Here is a 20,193-nt window from a genome sequence, read left to right as displayed (position 1 = left end):
AAACCGCCCCACCCGGCAGGGCTGCACCGCGCTCTCCTGCGGGTCTCAACGCCGCACTCACCAGAGGGGAGCAATGTAGCACACCAACGACTTGCTTCCTGCGGACCCAGCCGCCGCAGGGGCCACCCGCTGTCCGAACCGACAGCCGATTCCGGGGGCCTCGCAGTGTAGGCCCGGCTCTGCCCAAAGGTCGAGGCTCTTCACGGGAGGCAAGGGTCTGCGCCCGGAGGAGGCCGCAGGCCAAGCCGCTCCACCCGTTATCCCGCCGCCAGCCTCATCTGGTCAACACCCCGATCTCTCCCACCGTCATGCAGCGGCACCAGCAACACCCACAGTCTCGGCCTCAGGGACGTTCCGCCGCAGCGATGGGCCGTCGCTCAGAGCCCAGGCCCCCCGGGAGCAAGAGCTGCCATGTTACAGCGAGGCACGGCGGGAAATCGGCCACTGGACGGCGGAACGGGGTAATCAGTGCAGAGGAGGACTCAGAAGCAGTAAGGTAGACTGCCAGAGGGTATCAGGAACAGCTCTGGAGGGTAGAAAGGTACAGATGTTGGCGGACCATGGCACAGATGACGGAGGGGTCCAGAGCACTCCTAAAGTGCGACCGCCATCTTGACGTGCCAAGTCAAGCCCCCCCCTTGAGGTCCCTTTATTCAACAGAAACTGCACGAGCTGAGGTATCAGAATATATTAAAGGATTCCTGGATGGGGAGGGAAGTGGCTGTACTGATCATGCTGGACCTATCGACAGCCTTCGATACGGTACCCCATACACTGCTGCTAGACTGTCTCCGGCCAATGGAGTGACAGGGAAGCTTTGGACTAGCTATCATCATTTTTAGCAGACAGAAGACAACAAGTTTGAACTTCTACCTGCCCAGCCAGAGCAGGTAGATACGGGCATCCCCAGTGCTCGGCCTTGAGTCCAACACACGTCAACCTATATCTCACTCCCCTGACTTATCTAGCAGAAGAATTGGGAGCAAAAGTGATCTCCTATGTGGACGACGCACAACTTCTCTTCTCTTGGAATAAGGATCTGAGCTGAAGGGCACACACATTAAAACCTGTCTAAACACAGTTTTTCACTGGTTAGCTAAAGCTCAAATTAAATGTAATGAGGAAAAAACTGAAATCCTCCTCTTTGGGACATACCCACCAAATTTCTGGCAACCTTTTTGGCCAGATGATGCCTCCCCACCAGGACCCCAGAAAGACTGAGTAAAAAACCTGGGAATAACTTTTGAAAATAGACTATAGCTCTGTCCTCAATTCATAAGGTTGGTAGGCGTCTGTTTCAGGATTAAGAGGTCCCTCAAAAAGTGTTTGCCTCTGCTTTCCTTCCCAGCAGAGAAAATAGTCACTAGGGCATTAGTAACATCGAGAATAGACTCCAGTAATGCACTGTATCTGGGCATACTAGAGTACTTAATGGGCAAACTTCAAATAGCAGTTCGGCTCCTGTCAAAAGTGCTGAGAAGAACTCACATCAGTTCAAATCTGCAGGGACTCCATTTGACTCCATTTGCTGCCCATCAGAGAGATAGTTACATTTAAGGCTCTGATATTGGTTTGTGATGCTCTGTATGAGACTGTACCTGTTTACCTCAGAGACAGATTTAACTTTTACAACCCCACTAGATAGCTTCAATCACCATGAAATTCCTAGCAGCAATCCCTAAGTTTCAGTGTCAAAGAACAGGGGGCAGGGGACAGACATATCGATTCTGTATCTGGGCCTAGACTTGATCCCTACACTCTTGACTTGAACTCAGTCCAACTGGCCTAGATATAGGAAGAATTTACAGGGGGTTGCCACGTGCACACCTGTTTCTTTCCACTTAGTTAATCATTTTTGTTTGTTTCCTTTTTTCTCTCTCTTTTTCAGTGTGCAGCCTCGGATCTGGTTTTAGCATGATCTTATGTACTTAACCTTTCAACTCTCCAATCTCTTCCTTGAACAACTCAGTCATCCCATCAACAATCGACAAAGTAGGTACTTCATCCACCACCATTACTTGATCTTTCGCTCTCGGATTCAACACAATGTGTAAATCGTACTGATGTCCCCAACCTAATATTGCTGGACCAGACTGGGCAACATATACCTTACCCCTCACTGATCTGCCCTTAAATGAGATATCGGCAGACATAAACCCAAAAATATATCAATCTTTTCGCCTTTTTTTTTTATTTTTATAATATAGAAATGTATATTTATTGTTAAGCTACAGGTATCAGCTGGTGTACCTCTCCAGGCTAGCAGGCAACTGCCCCACCAGGCAAAGAGAAAGAACACAACAGTAATGAAGAATCTAAAAGGAATGCACAAGTTAAAGAAACAGTGCCAAGAATGTAATACAAAAGAAAACAAGATACAACATGTTGCCTGCCCAAGTGCCTCGTATGTAAATACATTTCAGAAAGCTGGAGCGACATTCCACTCCATCCGGTTGCACAGCTTATTCCATAGTGTCCTCACTCAAGTACTCCACAAGTTTGTCAGTTTTTTCACAATTTTATTCAATGATTTGCCGTAGTTCACTTTTAACTTCCTCCTTAATTCTTTAATTCTGTCACTTGCACGGCAGTATGTGTATAACAGCATTTCTAATGTCACAGATATGCCTATCCGAGCCTTTTTCTGGGACATGACGATATACATCAAACATTCTTAAAAGTGGATCGCATAAACCCAATGCCTTTCGAGCTTTGAATTGCTCTTCCTCAGGTGTTCACTGTAAACATTAAAACATTGAAGCACAACATTAATTTTGGTATTTTAAGACCACTTAAAAACAGCAAATTTCAAAACCAATACCCATAAACATGTTTTCTGACTTTATCCCTCTAAACTCACAATTCCATACTTTACACGATGTACCCAGAGAAACCCTCCTTGCTAATTCCTTAACTCCATCTCCCCAGATATCAAACGTTCGAAAGTAATTTGTCCCCGTAGTTCACCAAGTCCACCTTAATAACTCGTAACTTTGTGCAACGTTATTGTGTTCTCTTTCGAAGGCGTGTCTGCTTTCTAACGCCCACCGGTATCAAGTACCCACAAGCTGTTGCTCCCATTTCAAAAGTTGTGCACTAAACTCCACCCTTCACTTTCACCCAATCGCATTACATGGACCACCTGCATGACTCCAGTTGCCATAAGCCATTGTTATTAACACCAGGTGTCTCACTTACTTACGGACCTCTCAACAAAACTCTCTTGTGCACCCAGAGGGCCCTATTTTTATTGTGCTTCATAGCGCTTTTCTGCTATCTAAATGGTTCTGAAGCGCTTCAAAATATGGCCCCCTTATATGTGTGCTATGGTATTTCTAGTGCCCAAACTGAAGTCATAGTTGTCCGGACATTGCCAAAGAGATGTAGCTCTGGCTGTGCGTTGTAACGCATAGTTGCCAACATTTGAAAAACAAGATAAAGTGTGAAATTGGCAAGAACTCATGGCAGACACAAGTGGGATGAAGCATAAACCATAGTTTATTAGCTCTGACAAAGCGCAGGAGTAGAACGACCCCAGCCACAACAGGTGACAGCTTCCTTGTCGCCAGCGGCGCTCGCCTTGGAACCCTGGTCGTGGTGACATTCTAAATGATGTCACCGCGAGCAGTTCCATTGTAAACCGAGCTGCCGAGGGGAGAGGGGGGGAAACTGCAGAGGAAGATACCACACATCCCCCTTCCCTACAGAATGAAACATCAGAAGTAAAACATAAGAAAACAGGTGTACAAAAGAATGCTACATCATCACATATTGCTCAAAATGTCTGGGCGGTCTGGTCACTCTCCGGCTTGTCCTATCATCTGGGTGAAAGACCGTCCCCTGTTCCCTGGGAGGGAAACCTTTGCTCTTCTCGGAATTGTTTACATACCCTCCTTCCCTACAGGAATCCTGCTGGGGGGGTGATACCTCACAACTCTTCCCAGGTTCCAGATCTTTCCTTCCTGGGTTTTTACAACATTCCTAAACAATTTTGTAATCTTAGTGGGCCTACTGTATTCAGACCAACTTGCCCTGCCAGTGGGTGTCCTGATCTTAATATCGTCTCCGACTTTGAACCCTGCCTCATGCGTTGAGTGGAGTCTGTCAAACCTTTCTTTCCTCACAACTACTGCTTCCTTCTGTCTCTCTAGCCCTTTCGCTTCTTTGGAGTGGTCTGACCATCCCTTGTGCCACTCCATCCAGCCAGGCGACAGTTTTGTGTTGGGTATTCTCGCTCGGAGCAACTCAAAAGGGGTGATGCCTGTTGTTTGGTGGGGGGTAAACCTGTATGCTTCTACCCGTCTCCATACTTCTTCCTTCCAGTTCACCCCGCTGGTTTTGGCCAACTGAATGCTCTCTTTGAGCGTCTTGTTAAAGCGCTCGACCATGCCATTGGTCTCCGGGTGGTACAAAGCACAACGTTTGTGTGTGATCCCCCTCTCCTCAAGGAAGTCCTCCATTTCTTTCGAAACCAGTTGCACCCCGTTGTCCGTGAGTAGACTTCTAGGTTGTCCCTCTCTACTGAATAACTCTCGTAGAAATTCAATGACGGTCTTCGTTGTGACTTCGCTTACAACCTTTACTTCCGGCCATCTGCAGTACAGATCCATGAGCACCAGAATGTACAGCGTGCACACTTCACCCGTCAGCGGGCCAACGATGTCCAACGCCAACTCTTCCCAAGGTCCTGATGGGGGTGGCCTACACACCATCGGAGACGTGAGTTGCTTCAGCACTTTGTCACTGATGCTGCACGGGATACAGTCTCTTACTTTTCTTTCAATGGCGAGGTCCATGCGCGGCCACCAGTAGTCTTCCCTCAGTCTTTGTTTTGTCTTGGTGATGCCTAGGTGGCGATCATGAGCCATGTCCACCAGGTCTTCCCTCACGGCCGTAGGGAGTACCAACCTTGTCCCCCTGAACAGGCAATTGTCAACCACAGACAGCTCATCTTTGACAATCCAGAATGGCCGTAGAGCGTCGTCTCGCTTATCTTCAGGTTTCCATTTGCTTTTTACTCTTTTGCACACAACATCCAAGACCTCGTCAGATCTCAGTGCTTCTTTCCACGTTTCTTCTCCAATGGCTCTCTGAATTATGGCACGCACATTTTCCTCTTGGTAGTCTTCAATTTCCTCTTCCACATTTCCATTCGCTTCGTTCTCATCATTATCCCTTACCAGTCGTGACAAACAATCTGCTGCAAGATTTTTGGTTCCAGGGACATATTCAACACGGAATGTGTATTCTTGGAGACTTATAACCCAACGCCTGATCCTGCTGGAGATCGCATCCAGGCCCTTCTTGCCGAAAACCTCCACCAATGGCTTGTGGTCCGTCTGAAGAATGAACTTTGTGCCCCATATAAAGTCTCTGAATTTTCCCAAAGCCCAGAACACCGCCAAGGCCTCTCTTTCGATGACGGAGTAGTTGCTCTCTGGCTTCTGTAGAGATCTTGAGGCGAAAGCTATCGTTTCTTCTCCGCCTGTTCCTACTTGTGTGAGGACCGCCCCTAGCCCCTTGGCACATGCGTCGGTGGTGACTACAGTCACACAACTGGGTATGAAAGATTTAAGGCTGGGTGCTTCTGCGAGTGCGTTCTTCACGTCCTCAAATTCTCTTTGGCACTCGTCACACCATTTGAACTCTGCGTCTATTTTTAGTAGCTGTCGCATCGCAAATGTCCTTCCTGCAAAGTTCCGTATGAATTTGCTGTAGAATTCCAGCATTGCCATGAAGGACTTGATTTCTTCCTTGCTCTTCGGGGGCACCAAGTTTGTAATGGTGTTCTGTAGCTCTGTTTTCGGGCGGATTCCCTCTGCTGTTACTTTGTGTCCCAAGAAGTTCAGTTCTTTGCAGCCAAACACACACTTTTCTCTTCTCACAGTCAATACTTGCGACCTAAACCTGGACAACACTCGTCTCAACCTCTTGTTGTGTTCCTCATGGTCTTTGGCGAACACCAGTACCTCATCCTGGTAACATAGGACGCCAGGGATCTCTCTCAAGATGTTCCCCATGATTCTCTGGAACACGGCTGCCGCCGATACCAAACCGAAAGGCATCCTCCTGAACTTGAATGCGCCCATGGGCGTAACAAACGCCGTGAGTTCTTGCGACTCCTCGTGCAGCTTGATCTGAAAATAAGCAGAGGTAAGGTCAAGTGTGGAGAAGACCCTTGCACCCTCTAGCATGCTCATCATCTGGGTGATGTTGGGCAGTGGAAACCGGTCGACCACAACCTCCTTGTTCAAAGCTCTAAGGTCGATGCACAACCGAACCGACCCATCCTTTTTCCGGGCTGCTACAATAGGCGCAAGCCACTCTGTCGCTTCTACCGGTTCGATGACTCCTGCCTTGCACAGTTTCTCCAATTCAGCCTTCACCGCTTCTTGGATGGAAATGGGTAGCTTCCTTACCTTGGCTACCACTGGCTTTGCGTTTTCCTTCAGTTTGATCTTGTGGCAGTAATTCTTCAAGCACCCAAGTTCTTCGCTAAATACTTCTTTAAACTCCGTCACCAAATCTTCCTTTGACTCTTGTACCTCTTGTATCAAGATTTGGGGATTGCTATTTGGATTGAGATAGACCCCCAACTCTTTCTGTGCCTGCCAGCCCAGGATGTTGTCTCCGACTGTAGATACATAGACCTTGGACACTGTTGTCCTGTCCCTGTATTCAACTGTGTCCCAGAAATAACCCTTCATGGAGATGGGGCGACCAGCATACCCCCTGGGCCTTACATCCATCCTTCTCAAACTAATCTTCCCATTAGACACCCGTGAAAATTCCTTTGCACTGATGATTGTTATTCTTGAACAGGAATCAAACAATGCCTCTACTTCAGTACCCTTTACTTTTATGGTGTATTTGGGGCTGCAGACCTGACCTTCACCTACTTGCACAACTATTTCATCACATACTGCATTTGTCTTGTCCTTACTCAGTTTGCTAAATCCCTGTCCGCTCCTGCAGTATTGTCTGAAATGACCTTTCTTGCCGCACTTGTTACATGTGAATTTGAGGGCCGGGCACTCCTTGTCATTGGCCATGTGCCCCTGTTTTCCGCATCTATAACAGGTACCCTTGAATGACCATCCCATTTTTCTGTCTTTCTGCTCTTGCCCTACAATTTTCTGTCCTTTGACCGCAGACACTGCCTCACATTCAGTGACGACTTCGCTCACTATGGGTTTGTCCTCGCTTTTTTTTCACCACTGTCTTGTTTGATTTCACTGACGCACTGCAACATGTGTTCTACCTGTTTAGCAACTATTATGACTTCCCTTAGTGGTGGGTCATCTTTCAACCATAACTCCTCACGTACGCGCTCAGTCCTACATGCTAACACAAACTGGTCCCTGATCCTTTCCTCATTAGCGCCTCCAAACTTACATGTCGCTGCAAGTTTCCGTAGGTCAGACACAAAATGTTCTACAGACTCCCCTTCCTTCTGTACCCTTTTTCCGAAATGGTACCTCTCCATTATTGTGCTAGTCTTGGGAAGGTAATGCAAATCTAATTTCTTAAGACTGATTTCTAACTCATTCAGGCCTCTGGCTTCCTGTGCCCCCAGTTCTGGTAGATGATCATACACCTGTTCCCCCTCCACCCCTAAGTAATATGCTAATAGGGCTACCTTCCTTTCCAACCCTAGATTAGGGCCACACACCGTTGCATAGTTCAAAAACACTTTCTTCCATGTTTTCCATTGTATTGTAGGCTCCCCTGGGTTAGTCAGAAAAAATGGCGGTGGTGTCACACTTTGCATGATGATATATTACCAAAGGCCCACCTTTGATGTGTGGAGAGAATTTTCCCAGGGATACAACAGGGGTTTATTAAATAGGCGCCAGGTCACAGTGCCACAGAGGGTTTGTACAATTTCTGGTGAGATGTACAGCGCAGTTCTACCCTTTCTGTCTAATACCAACAAATATTACATGTGCTGCAAATGACCTCCCAACCCACTAGGTGGCACTGTTGCACTAGAGTCAGTTCCCCATACAGTGAGATGTACTTGCTGGTTGCCCTGAAGTATTTGTTTAGAAAGGACACCAAACAGTCTCTCTCTTCCTGACGACACGATTTCCTCACAGTCCAGGAGTCAGCAGTGGTTTCCTTTGGAAGTTCCTTTCAGCATCAATATGATTTGCAACCACTTTACTAACGGAAATATACCAGGGTTTGTGGAAAGGGTGAGTTTCTGCCCACTCGACACGGAGGGGATGGGGTTACTCTGCAGTTGCACCTGGCTTTTTCCCACACGTTACTGCCTCTATCACTCTTCTGTTTAAGAAATCCTTTGACAAGCAGTCACACTGCGCCGCTCCCACGCCGACTGTCTCGCTCCATGACCTCGACTGGGTTAAATACAAGTCTTTTGTCACTCATTGGGATGCGTGCCGTCCAGTTTTTTTCCAGTCATATCACAAAGGGGGCGCGCCGGGAGTCACCGCTGATTTTCTACGCCTTAATGAGCCCTCTGTTGCACAACGATGCACTGCTAGCTTGGGCTTGCCGCTGTCAATGATTTATTCAGCTAACCTTCCGCAAATAATGCTTCTCAATACAGTTGTTAATCAGGAGCGACAGCTGCTTCCTTTGTGCTTTGCTAACTGACACGGCGCAGATACACTTCAAGATAATCACCGCGTTGGGATCGTGACCCTTTCTTCTTCAACACGTTACTTTCTCACTATACACAATCCGTCGTTCTTTTCATTATTTTACCGCAGGACTTCAAATAAATTCCTTTACTTGCGTGTTGAGGTCGCTCACCCTCTTGGACCCTCGTCGCCAGTGTGAAATTGGCAAGAACTCATGGCAGACACAAGTGGGATGAAGCATAAACCGTAGTTTATTAGCTCTTACAAAGCGCAGGAGTAGAACGACCCCAGCCACAACAGGTGACAGCTTCCTTGTCGCCGGCGGCGCTCGCCTTGGAACCCTGGTCGCGGTGACATTCTAAATGATGTCACCGTGAGCAGTTCCATTGTAAACCGAGCTGCCGAGGAGGGGGGGAACTGCAGAGGAAGATACCACATAAAGCCACAAGGTACGTGCGCTTCACTGCTTGCTGCACTGTTAACACTCCATGGGGCGGGGGTAAGGTGTCCTCCCTCGCACCCTAGACCTGGCTTTGCCTTAACTTTGGTAAATCTCCTGTCCCGCCCGCCGCTCACCTCTCCTCTCTCCTGCACACAATAACCAGGAAACATGTTTAAGCGAAGGAAGAGGCCAGGCTGTGGCAGGTACCAGAAGAACATCCCCAGCTAGGGCCGGATGGGTGTCAGCATGGCCCAGTCTACAGAGGCAGAGGAGAGAGAGGCAGGCCGAGAAAGAGAGGCGAGGCCGTTGAGGGCAGGCAGGAACTGGATGGGAGGAGAGAGGGATAAAGGGAGGGGGCCAGTGACATTGAGGGCACTAAGAATAAAAGGATGGGCGGGACAGAGGAGGGCCGAGGAAGAGGACGGTAGAGCAGGGAACCTTTGTGCGTGTGCGCGATAAAAGTGGCTCAATAAAGAAAAAGTTCATGTACTGTTTTACAACCAGGTAAAGGGGTCAATAGCCCTACTGGGTACAAATGACTACATGGAAGGACTAACAAGCCTATAAAGGAATCAAACGGCAGAATTTACTTAGGACAAAGACACACAAGTTAATGACAAATGTGGGCGGGGCTGCTCCTCCGTATAGTACCTACCAGATCACAAGAGCAGCGCTTGCGCGCTGGCTCAGGCTCGACCTAAAAAGGACACAGAGACTTTGGTGAGTCACTGCATGGATATAAAGATACTGAGCTCAAATGAGTAATTATTGAGAAACTTAAGGGTGATGGACGGGCAGCAAACTGATGAAAAAGAGTCTGGCGAAAGAGATTTTTGGGATCTTCAATTTAACTAACCATTGTCTAAATGAGAAAATTCAATGAGAAAATGTGTGAGTAGTGGTTATCCCCATTTTTTTTCTATCAGTGGCTTGCTGCTTGTTTGACTTACCGGCCCTGCTGGTTTACATCACTGGTGATGAGAAGCAGAGACCTACCATGACCTGGAGGAGAGCCACAGGGGTAGACAATAAGGACTGTTTCGTTGACAGTGAGCACTGCCACTTTCTTGTGTGCCTGATTGGCGGAGAGTCGAGAACAACTGCTGCAGGGTCTGATTTTCATCATAAACTGGCTGAAAGCAGTCCTTTGTCCAGTCAGATGATAAAGTTCCTGGGTTTACCGTTGGACTCTGTCTGCAGTACTTCAATTGCTGGACAAGAAACTGAAACATATTCAAAAGGAGATAAAACAACTGTTGTGGTCAACTGTGATCTCCTTGAGATACAAAGCATGTATAGTGGATCGCTTATCAGTATACATACATGCGATTTTTCCAATGTATCTTCATTATAAAGCCCTGCACAAAATGAGGATGTATCACTTGTTCAACGGTGTTACTTGGATGACGATTGGTAAAGAAGAATACTGTAGTCGCTGAGTCATATTCAGACATAGAATGGCAGAGCCACATGCTGAACATTGCAGGATGTGGTTATAGATCTGAACACCAATTGCATGGGTTAGGGCGCGCAATGTGGCAAACTAGTGACAGGAGGACAGTGGTCAGAGCAAGAACTTCTGTCCATCAACTGTCTACAATAAATAGTTTGCAGATGTTCACAAAAACGGTCTGCTTTTCTATTCTGCTACAGATAGGCAATGTCTCAGCAGGAACAAATCCCAGTTATGTGGGTGGGGGGTGGGGGGTGGGGGGCTCAGCCCAAAGTTCTAGCTGAACTAGAATAACGGTTCTGGTACTTTTGCCTGGAACAGAAGATTGCAGTGATTGCAGGGTATCTCAATGGGCTATCATACCAAGTGGAGTATTGACAATCTTGCCGTATCAACAATCCCACAGATTGAAAATTGGATTCGAGGAGGGCACGTCAATTTCCTAATCTCTGTGGGGCGATGTGCCATAGATCTACTTGCAACCAGACCAACAAGACCGATGCAATGTATTTCCACTTGGGCCACAGCAATAGATGCATTCCCTCAGACGTGAGGCCCTCAACTGAATTATGTGTTTCCCCCACATCGGATGATTCTGAAGACAATAATGCAGGTCAGATGGAAATAAGAAGAATTGATCTTAATTAAGACATTGCGGACAACTCAAGAATGGTACCCATTGAGTTGTCAGTAGGCCTCCCCAGACAATTGCCAATGCATGACGAGATGCTGACAAACTAATTGTGGGACATCCATTCTTTAGTGCAGGAGAACAACTTACTCCCCGTGGCTTGGAGGAATTCAAGTACAGGTGGAGCCTGAGAGGCCTTTTGGCCCAGGCATCAATTTCAACAAGGAATTATGGGCCTCGGAAATTCTAAAGAGTTACAAGACAGCGGTGGGCAGATGGTCTGGCTGGTGCTTCCAGAGGAGTTTGCATCCCTCTTCACGCCATCATGTGCATATTTGAAAATCTTAATTGAAATTAGTTCACATGCACAAGGCATATAATCAATTGTCACACAGCCACAATTTCAGCAGCCCGACACTTACATTGATGGTTTACCAATAGAAGGACATATTTGATTGAGAGCCATTAGACTGCAGGCCCCTGCTGAAACGGGCTATAAGTCCCTGTGAGACGTAAATATGGTAATTCAATTGTGGTTACACTGGCCAGACAATGAAGATTTGTCACTGGAGGAGCTAACTGGTGAATTGGTGATTTTAATGTGCATGATATCTTGCAAAGGTGTGTTGGACATAAGAGCAGTGGATCTAGAGGAATAGTCTTTAACTCTGGAGGGAGTCACTTTTGCCATTTCCGGGAGATCTAAAGTTCCAGGCTGGTCAGCTATCCTACGTTCAAACCCTAGGCGATGTGCGATAAGATGTTTGAGAGAATGTGAAGCAAGAACAGCCAGAGTTAGACCAACAGGAATAATACAGCAGTTCAACGCCTTAAAACAACCACATCAGGTGGTTGCATTACATACCAAAGAAAGTATAGACTCTATAAAAGGCAAAAAAGCAAGTTCTACCCCACCTGTGAGAAAAAGGGATTCTATTTAAACAGCACCCATTCAAAATACAAATGTTTCAAATTTCCTAAACTACTAATGTACTCTGTAAGAGATAAATGATGTATGAACTTGTTCTTGATAGGATAGTTGTATTGGCTTTTTGTTTTTTCTAGTTGCCCTCCCAGATATTTTACGATTTTTGCTTTCATCTTAGGAGACGTTTAGAAGATGAAGTGAGCAATGGGGTTGAAGTATCCTGCGAAGTTTTGTATAATTTAATTGGAGCTCTATACCTGATTTTCCAAAGAGAAGAGACAAGAAAGTGTTTTGGAATTGCTTGGCAACGAAGGGGAGGTGATGTTTCCTGATGGCCAGAGCTGCCGACTTTGGAACTAGGGATCTAGGTTCACGTCCTGGCGTGGGATCAACATCCTGTGATTCTAGGAAAATCACTTAACCTCCTGGTTCCTAAAACATACTCGGGAGCTCCTGTAAAGTGCTACAATGCCTTTGGGCCACGTTTGCAAAAGCTAGGAAAAAAAGAAAGGGGCTGGAGCTGTACGTCAGTGAGGTTATGGGCCAACATAGATCCTGATTGGTTGCCTGACATATGTCTCTTTTATGTTTACTATGTTGTGACGATCACTACAGACTCAATGGAGTTGCAGTTTATATGTTTTATTGAAAGTTATTTGCTGCTGACGAGTAGTACATGAAAGTTACGTGCTTCCTTGGCATTAGTTCCTTGGAGGCTATGGACTTTTCCTCCATGTCCGAAGCACTCCCAACCAGGCAGCATAGATGTGGAGGTCATATCCAAGAGTCTGGCACCAGAGCAGCAGCTGTTAATTGCTGGAGATTCGTCAGTGATGCAATGACATTTGCAGGTGGAGCACCTACAAAAATATTTTCTGAAAGCAAGACGGGGGCCTAGAACAGTCGCATTCACCACACTCACAGGGATCTGTGCAAACAGGGAAAGCTCTCTGAAAAGCTGAGAAACTCAACTTCCCAGCAATACTCCTCTTACCCTACAATTTCCACTAGACATCAGGGAACTGTTTAGAAGGGAAGCAGCCCGTGCAGAAGAAAACCCGCTGGCTGCCAGGAATACTTTTTAGATAACAATAGGGTGGGGCCCATCAAGACATCAGGTGCCACCCACACCCCAAAGCCTCGACAATCTTTCTGCTCCCACATAGAAACTAAAGTCCCCCCATCCCGATGGCAAGAGAGAGGAAATGTTTTATTCTTCGGTGTTGTTTTTCATATGGGATAGCAAAGTCTAGTTAAATCCCTCATGGTTTTATCCAATGTTTGAGGTTTGCAAAGGCTTCTAGGTAAGACAATATTGTGAGATCTAGTCAGGTCATCCATGTCTAGGTTTGGTATGTTTCCTTGTGAGGCAACTGATCTCATGCCCAAAATCCATAGCTACCTACATTGCAAACAAAAGTGTGGTTTTGAGTGTTAAAACTTAATTTGTCTGTGTTGCATTTTGAGGTATTTTCTATTGTGGTGCTGGGCACACAAGTGGGTTACTGTTTTTATCTGGAGACATGTGGGAAGACGGTGTAGTAGGAAATTTGTGTATCCCTGCAGATTCCAGAATTCCCCTCACAGGCACATCAGGAAAATACTTGCTTTAGCCAACGTTTGAGGTTTGCAAGGGCTTCTGTTTAAAAAAAAACATCATGAGACCCACACTACACTGGACCTCCCTATTTGTCAAGCTTACAAAAATATCTGGGTTTGGTAGGTTTCCCCTCGGCGGTGGCCGAGCAGAAGCCAAAAATCCACAGCTACCCACACTGCAAAACAAGCACTGGTAAATGCATAGGTTACGCCTATGTGATTAATAATAAGCAGAGTAGTTGTACAATATAAGTTACAGAAAGTCTGTTCAAGTCTCATGACTTGTTTATGCACAAAAAGGAAATATATTGTGCTACTAGTGGTATAGTGTGTGTAAGTAATAACACATTTTTGAAAAATGAAAGAGGGAAATAATAGAATAAATTGATGTAATACATTATTATGTGTTTAGACGAGTTCCGACAACTTTTGGCACCTGTGCCACTGCACCTGCTGCACCATTCAAATCATGACCCTAGTGCCTGCAAGTTAACTGCACCAGTGACTGCTTATTTAGTAGTTAAAGATGCCAATATTTGCTGTATAGAGGAGTTCTGACAACTTTTGGCCCCAGTGCCACTGCACCTGCAGCACCATTGAAATCATGGCCCTAGTGCTTGCTATATAACTGCACTTGTAGTCAAATTTAGCAATAGTCTGTGTTTAGTGGGTTCCCTAGAGCTTTTGCCCCCAAAGCCAGGGCCCAGTGTCACTGCACCTACTGCACCATTCAAATAATGACCATGTTGCCTGCAAAATAACTGCACTTGTGAATGCCTGTTTAGTAGTAAAATATAGCAATGTTTGGTGCTTAGTGGAGTTCTGACAACTTTTGGCCCCAGTGCCACTGCACCCGCTGCACCAATAAAATTACGAATCTGTTGTCTACAAGGTAACTGCACTTGTGAGTTTCTGTTTAGTTTTACATTTTAGCAATAATCTGGGTTTAGTGGGGTTCCTAGAGCTTTTGGCCCCGGTAGCATGGCATCTGCAGCATCGTTCAAATCAAGCGCCTTATTACTTGCAAGGTAACTGCAATAGTAACTGCCTTTTTAGTAGTCAAATATAGCAATATTATGTGCTTAGAGGAGTTTTGGGCAAGGTGCTAATGCACCTGCTGCACCATTCAAATCATGACCCTGTTGTCTGCAAGGTAACTGCACTTGCAGCTGCCTGTTTAGTAGTAAAATGTAACATAGCTTTTGTACATTAACTTTATTTTTAACCACAATGTTTATTACAATATTTAGAATTTGATCATAATGACCAAATAGATTACGTTGAAAAAAATCAATCTGATAACGCCTACAGAGTGCAACGAAAGATACAGAGGCATGAATAGGAAATGCTACAAACATTCTAAGACTGAAGTATCTGCTTTGCACAACTAAGTAATAAAAAGTCATAATTCCAGCATACTGTTAGAAGCTGTCTGCCTTTTCTGTGGGAAGAGATCTTATCTTGACAGTGAATGGGGCTTAAATAGTGTGCACAGCTTTAGTAGAAATATAGTAAATGTATGCAGCCAGGGGAAGTAAAAAAAAACTGTTACAATCAAAAAAGAATAAACACAGTAATTTGGTTTTGGGAACTGATAAGAGCCCCTTTTGAGATATATTAAATACAAGAGATTTCACAAGCACAGAGCATGAGCTGTGCAGGTGTAGGCTAAACTTAAAAAGCGTTAGTTTTGATGGGAAAAAATGAATTTGTCCATGTTGAGTTTTGGAGCCTTACCTATTGGGGCGCAGCGCCCACCAACACAAGTGCAGTACTGCTTTATCATGAGACATGTAGGAACACAGAGCGGTAGGAAATTTGTGAATATAAACAGGTTTCAGACATTTCCCTCAGAAATGTGAAGAAATTGTATGTTTTATCCAAAGTTTGAGGTTTGAAAGGGCTTCTGGGTAAACAAACGTTAACTAGAACCACATAAGTCACATCATCTTATCTCTCCGATGTGTCTAGTTTACAGAAATGTCTGGGTTTGTTAGGTTTCCCTGTGTCAAAAAATCAATCAGAGAGCAAGGGTATGTAGGGCGTGTCCTGTCCCCAAGGGTAATATGTAGAAACAATGTGGACAAGCCCACTATTTGTGCGCGATTCTCTTAGTCACTCGTATTGGTGGCCTAGAAACTGGACCCATTGGGTATTGTTAAAAGACCCCTCACACACCAACCTGGTTGGTGTCATGCTTCATCATCGGGGTCCCAACCAGGCGGCCGAGTGCCACCTGGTTGTGCTTCGACGCCTGACTACAGCGGAGCGGGTGTGGTGCAACAATGTGATGTGAGTGAAGGTGAACTGATAAAAAATACCTCTGGGAATCCTTACCTAATGTTTTATTATTGGCGGCCCAGGGTATTGGTTAAAACTATGTGTGATGCAACTACTAGAGGAACACTATTCCTGCTGCGTGCAAATTATGGTGGCATGCAGAGTCGGTTTAGCTCCCGCTAAACCTATTTAGTGCCAATTCATGATGGCGTGCAGGAGTGCGGTATTCAGTGATGCTACCAAGCTAATAAAGAGAATAGAGTTTAAAGATTTGCAAGGTATAAAAAGTTTAAAAAGTGCACCAATATTTACAATGCTACAACGATTGTATAGCAGTATACGGGGCGCGGGGAAGAGACACTGCGGGTGGCCGATCTAGAAATGGAAAGAAAAGGAGCGCTGCCATCAGCTGTTATCAAGCGGTATTGGGTGCCGAAAAACAGCGTCTGTGGGGGTTCGAGGCCTTACTTGGTTTTGCTGTGTCCTCTACGGGAGAACCTAGTCCGGGTCCCGTGGCGTCCTGGCTGGTGGAGTGGTGCTGGGGAGACGCCAGTTAAGTAAGTGGAATGCCCGGTCCTTTCCGGATCTGTGGATGTGAATTGCGCATGTGCGAGCATGCGCGGTACGGGTCTGTGGAGGCAATGGTTGTTCCCATGTTAAAGTCTGCCATGAGCGGGGGATTGGCAAGGATGCTGTTAACATCATCTAAGCTGAAACCCAAGCCTGGGTTTTCTGCTATGTTGAAGTTGGATATTGGTGCACTGATATGGTTAAAAGGTAGCTCGAGAGCTCTCGCAGATGTGCGTTGCTGAAAATGTCAAAAAATCAATCAGAGAGCAAGGGTATGTAGGGCGCGTCCTGTCCCCAAGGGTAATATGTAGAAACAATGTGAACTAGCCCACTATGTGTGTGCGATTCTCTTAGTCACTCGTATTGGTGGCCTAGAAACTGGACCCATTGGGTGTTGTTAAAAGACCCCTCACACACCAACCTGGTTGGTGTCATGCTTCATCATCGGGGTCCCAACCAGGCGGCCGAGTGCCACCTGGTTGTGCTTCGACGCCTGACTACAGCGCAGCGGGTGTGGTGCAACACTGTGATGTGAGTGAAGGTGAACTAATAAAAAATACCTCTGGGAATCCTTACCTAATGTTTTATTATTGGCGGCCCCAGGGTATTGGTTAAAACTATGTGTGATTCAACTACTAGAGGAACACTATTCCTATGAGTTGGCTTAAGTGTGGCGGTCTACATGTTTCAGTCCCATCTAGGTGTTTTATGGGACTTTCTTCAGGACCAGAAAGTGAACAGTGAGTGGCAAAAGAAGGTGCCACATGAAACAGTGTAATTCCTACACACTCGCTAAGGTGTGTGGTAAAAAATTAAGGATAAGTGTTGGCGTACTTCGGACACTTAAGGGTAGCGAACAAATTCCTGTAGGGAGGAAAAGGACAATACACAACAAGTATGATTTAGCGACATCAAGTATAATGTACAACACATCTGGTTTTAGCAACATAAAATGCAATCTTTGAGTGTATTTTGGTGTCATGCAATATTTGTCCTATTGGCCGTTCAGGTGACTAAGCTAAGGCTCAGAAAGAGAGCGGAATGCAAGCGATACTGTGTGGCATGCCATGGCCAGAATAATGACAGCGGTACAATGTGGCGCTGCATATCAATGAGCTCGAAATGCGCTCGTGACTATGCATTAGTATATGTAGCACATAGGCTGTAGGTCCATTGGGGAGAAAACCCAGCGGTCCGTGGAGCGCTGCGTGCAAATTATGGTGGCAGCAGAGTCGGTGTAGCTCCCGCTAAACCTATTTAGTGCCAATTCATGATGGTGTGCAGGAGTGCGGTATTCAGTGATGCTACCAAGCTAATAAAGAGAATAGAGTTTAAAGATTTGCAAGGTCTAAAAAGTTTAAAAAGTGCACCAATATTTACAATGCTACAACGATTATATGGCAGTATACAGGGCGCGTGGAAAAGGCACTGCGGGTGGCCTATCTAGAAATGGAAAGAAAAGGAGCGCTGCCATCAGCTGTTATCGAGCGGTATTGGGTGCCGAAAAACAGCATCTGTGGGGGTTCGAGGACTCACTTGGTTTTGCTGTGTCCTCTGAGGGAGAACCTAGTGCTGTTTGGCAAGGCAGGGAGCGGGGACAGTGGCCTAAGACCTGTGGTAAACTACCCCGCCACTGTGCATGGTGCTGGAGAAAGAAGGATCTTAACTGTGTGTGCAAGATCAGTGGGTACTGGCGCTCTAGGCAGGGCAGGTAGACCGGGCACTCATATAGAGGTACCTCCTGGGGAACAACGATATGGGTGGCGGACTCCACCACAGCTGTGCATGGCGTTGGTATTGCAGTGAAGGGAGAACAAGAGGGTAGAAGTCTGTATGCAGGAGCTTAAAGTGTACATATCAGAATTTGTACATATCACAATTGCCAACTTGGCAAATGTGTGGAGCTGTTCACGTCCCTAGATGCTCTCAGGGTTCAGAGGCCTGAGCTGTTTTTGCGAGGAAATGATACTGGGACAAGACTCGAGATTCACGTCCCCTACGACCCAAAGGGCGGTATTCAAGGCTTAGGGGCATGTGGGTGTTAGCGTTTGCTTAGACTGTTCCATGGAATATTGTCATTGAGACCGGTCTTGTGACTGGAAAGTCGGTAGATCCATCTCTGTTCCTTGTTGAGTAGTTGATGCTGGATATTAGGTGTATTAGGGTCCAGGGCCTCAATGATTACCCACTTCATGTCGTTGGTGGTGTGGCCCACTTCGAGGAAATGATTGGTCATCTTTGTGGTGTTCTTTTTGCACCTGATGGTGCTGTGGTGTTCGCATATGTGTGTTTTAATCTTCCTGTTTGTCACACCGATGTATGTGAGTTTGTAAGGAGATACAATGCGGTATATTATGTGTGCCGTCTTTCCTGGTTCCAGGTCGAGTGTCTGAGTGGTGCTTGTCAGGTGGCATACGCTGCAGTCACCACATGCAAAATGGCCTACAATTTTGGGCAGGCCCCATGCATTGGTGATTGTATTCTGTGTTCTTTGGGTGTGTTTTGGTCTTGATGAGACTATTGCATCCTTAATTGATTTAGATTTTCTGTGAGAGATGAGGGGCGGGTCCCAGTCAAGGTTTCCAGTCGCTATGATTTTCCAGTGCTTCTTGATTATTTTTGAGACTTGGTTGGAGACAATGGTGAAGGTGGTGACACACGTAAGAGGTATGGGTCTGGTTTCACGTGGAAGGGCCTCAATCAGTCTCTCACGGTTTTGATTTCTAGCTCGTTTTCTTGCTTTTTCTGTAATCCGTTTTGGATACCTTCGGTTGTTGAGTTTGACACCCAAGTCTCTGGCATGTTCTTTGAAGTCTGAGGTTTGGCTGCAGTTTCGGCGGAGTCTTAAGTATTGTCCGTAGGGTAAGTTCTCCCTCAAGGGTCTGGGGTGAAAGCTTGAGAAGTGTAACAATGAATTACGAGCAGTGGGCTTAAAGTGTGTTTTTGCTTTTCAAGTAGCCACTATCCGCCTCAATGTCAAGGTCCAGGAATGTGGTTTTTGGTGGGTGGGAGCTGTGAGTGAATTTGAGCTTGTGGTCACAGTTGTTGAGCCATAGACAGAAATTGGTGAGGGACTCGGTATTTCCTTCCCAGATCAGTAGGATGTCGTCTATGTAGCGTTTGTAAAATTTGATTTCCGGGAATTTTGGCTCATTGTTTGTGAAGATGAACTGTGTTTCAAAATGGTGTATGTATAGGCCTGCTATACTGGGAGCGGAAACGCTCCCCATGGAGGTACCGTAATTTTGGAGGTACAGTTTGCCTTCAAATTCAAAGAAATTGTCCTTGAGGGCAAGTTTTGCACAGTCCCAAATGAATCTTGTAGACGTCTGGTATTGCCATTCTGTATTTGCTAGGGCGATCTCTAGGACTCTCAGGGTGTCATCCTGGGGGAGACTTGTGTACAGGCTGTCCACGTCGAGACTGACTAGAAGTGATGTATCTGGGTTGTATGGTTGCCCATCAAGAAGCCTGAGGAGATCTTTGGTGTCCTGTAGATATGAATTAGTAGATTTAACCATAGGTTGGAGGAAGAAGTCGCAGTAGCGAGATAGCGGTTCCAATAGGGACCCAATACCAGATACGATGGGTCATCCAGGCAGGGGCATTTTGTTCTTATGAATTTTGGGTAGAATTGTAGGCCATTTCGCATGTGGTGACTGCAGCGTATGCCACCTCACA

Source organism: Lissotriton helveticus, chromosome 7 (genome assembly GCF_964261635.1).
Source record: "Lissotriton helveticus chromosome 7, aLisHel1.1, whole genome shotgun sequence".
In the NCBI taxonomy this organism is placed as follows: Eukaryota; Metazoa; Chordata; class Amphibia; order Caudata; family Salamandridae; genus Lissotriton; species Lissotriton helveticus.
This window is presented reverse-complemented; position numbering follows the sequence as displayed.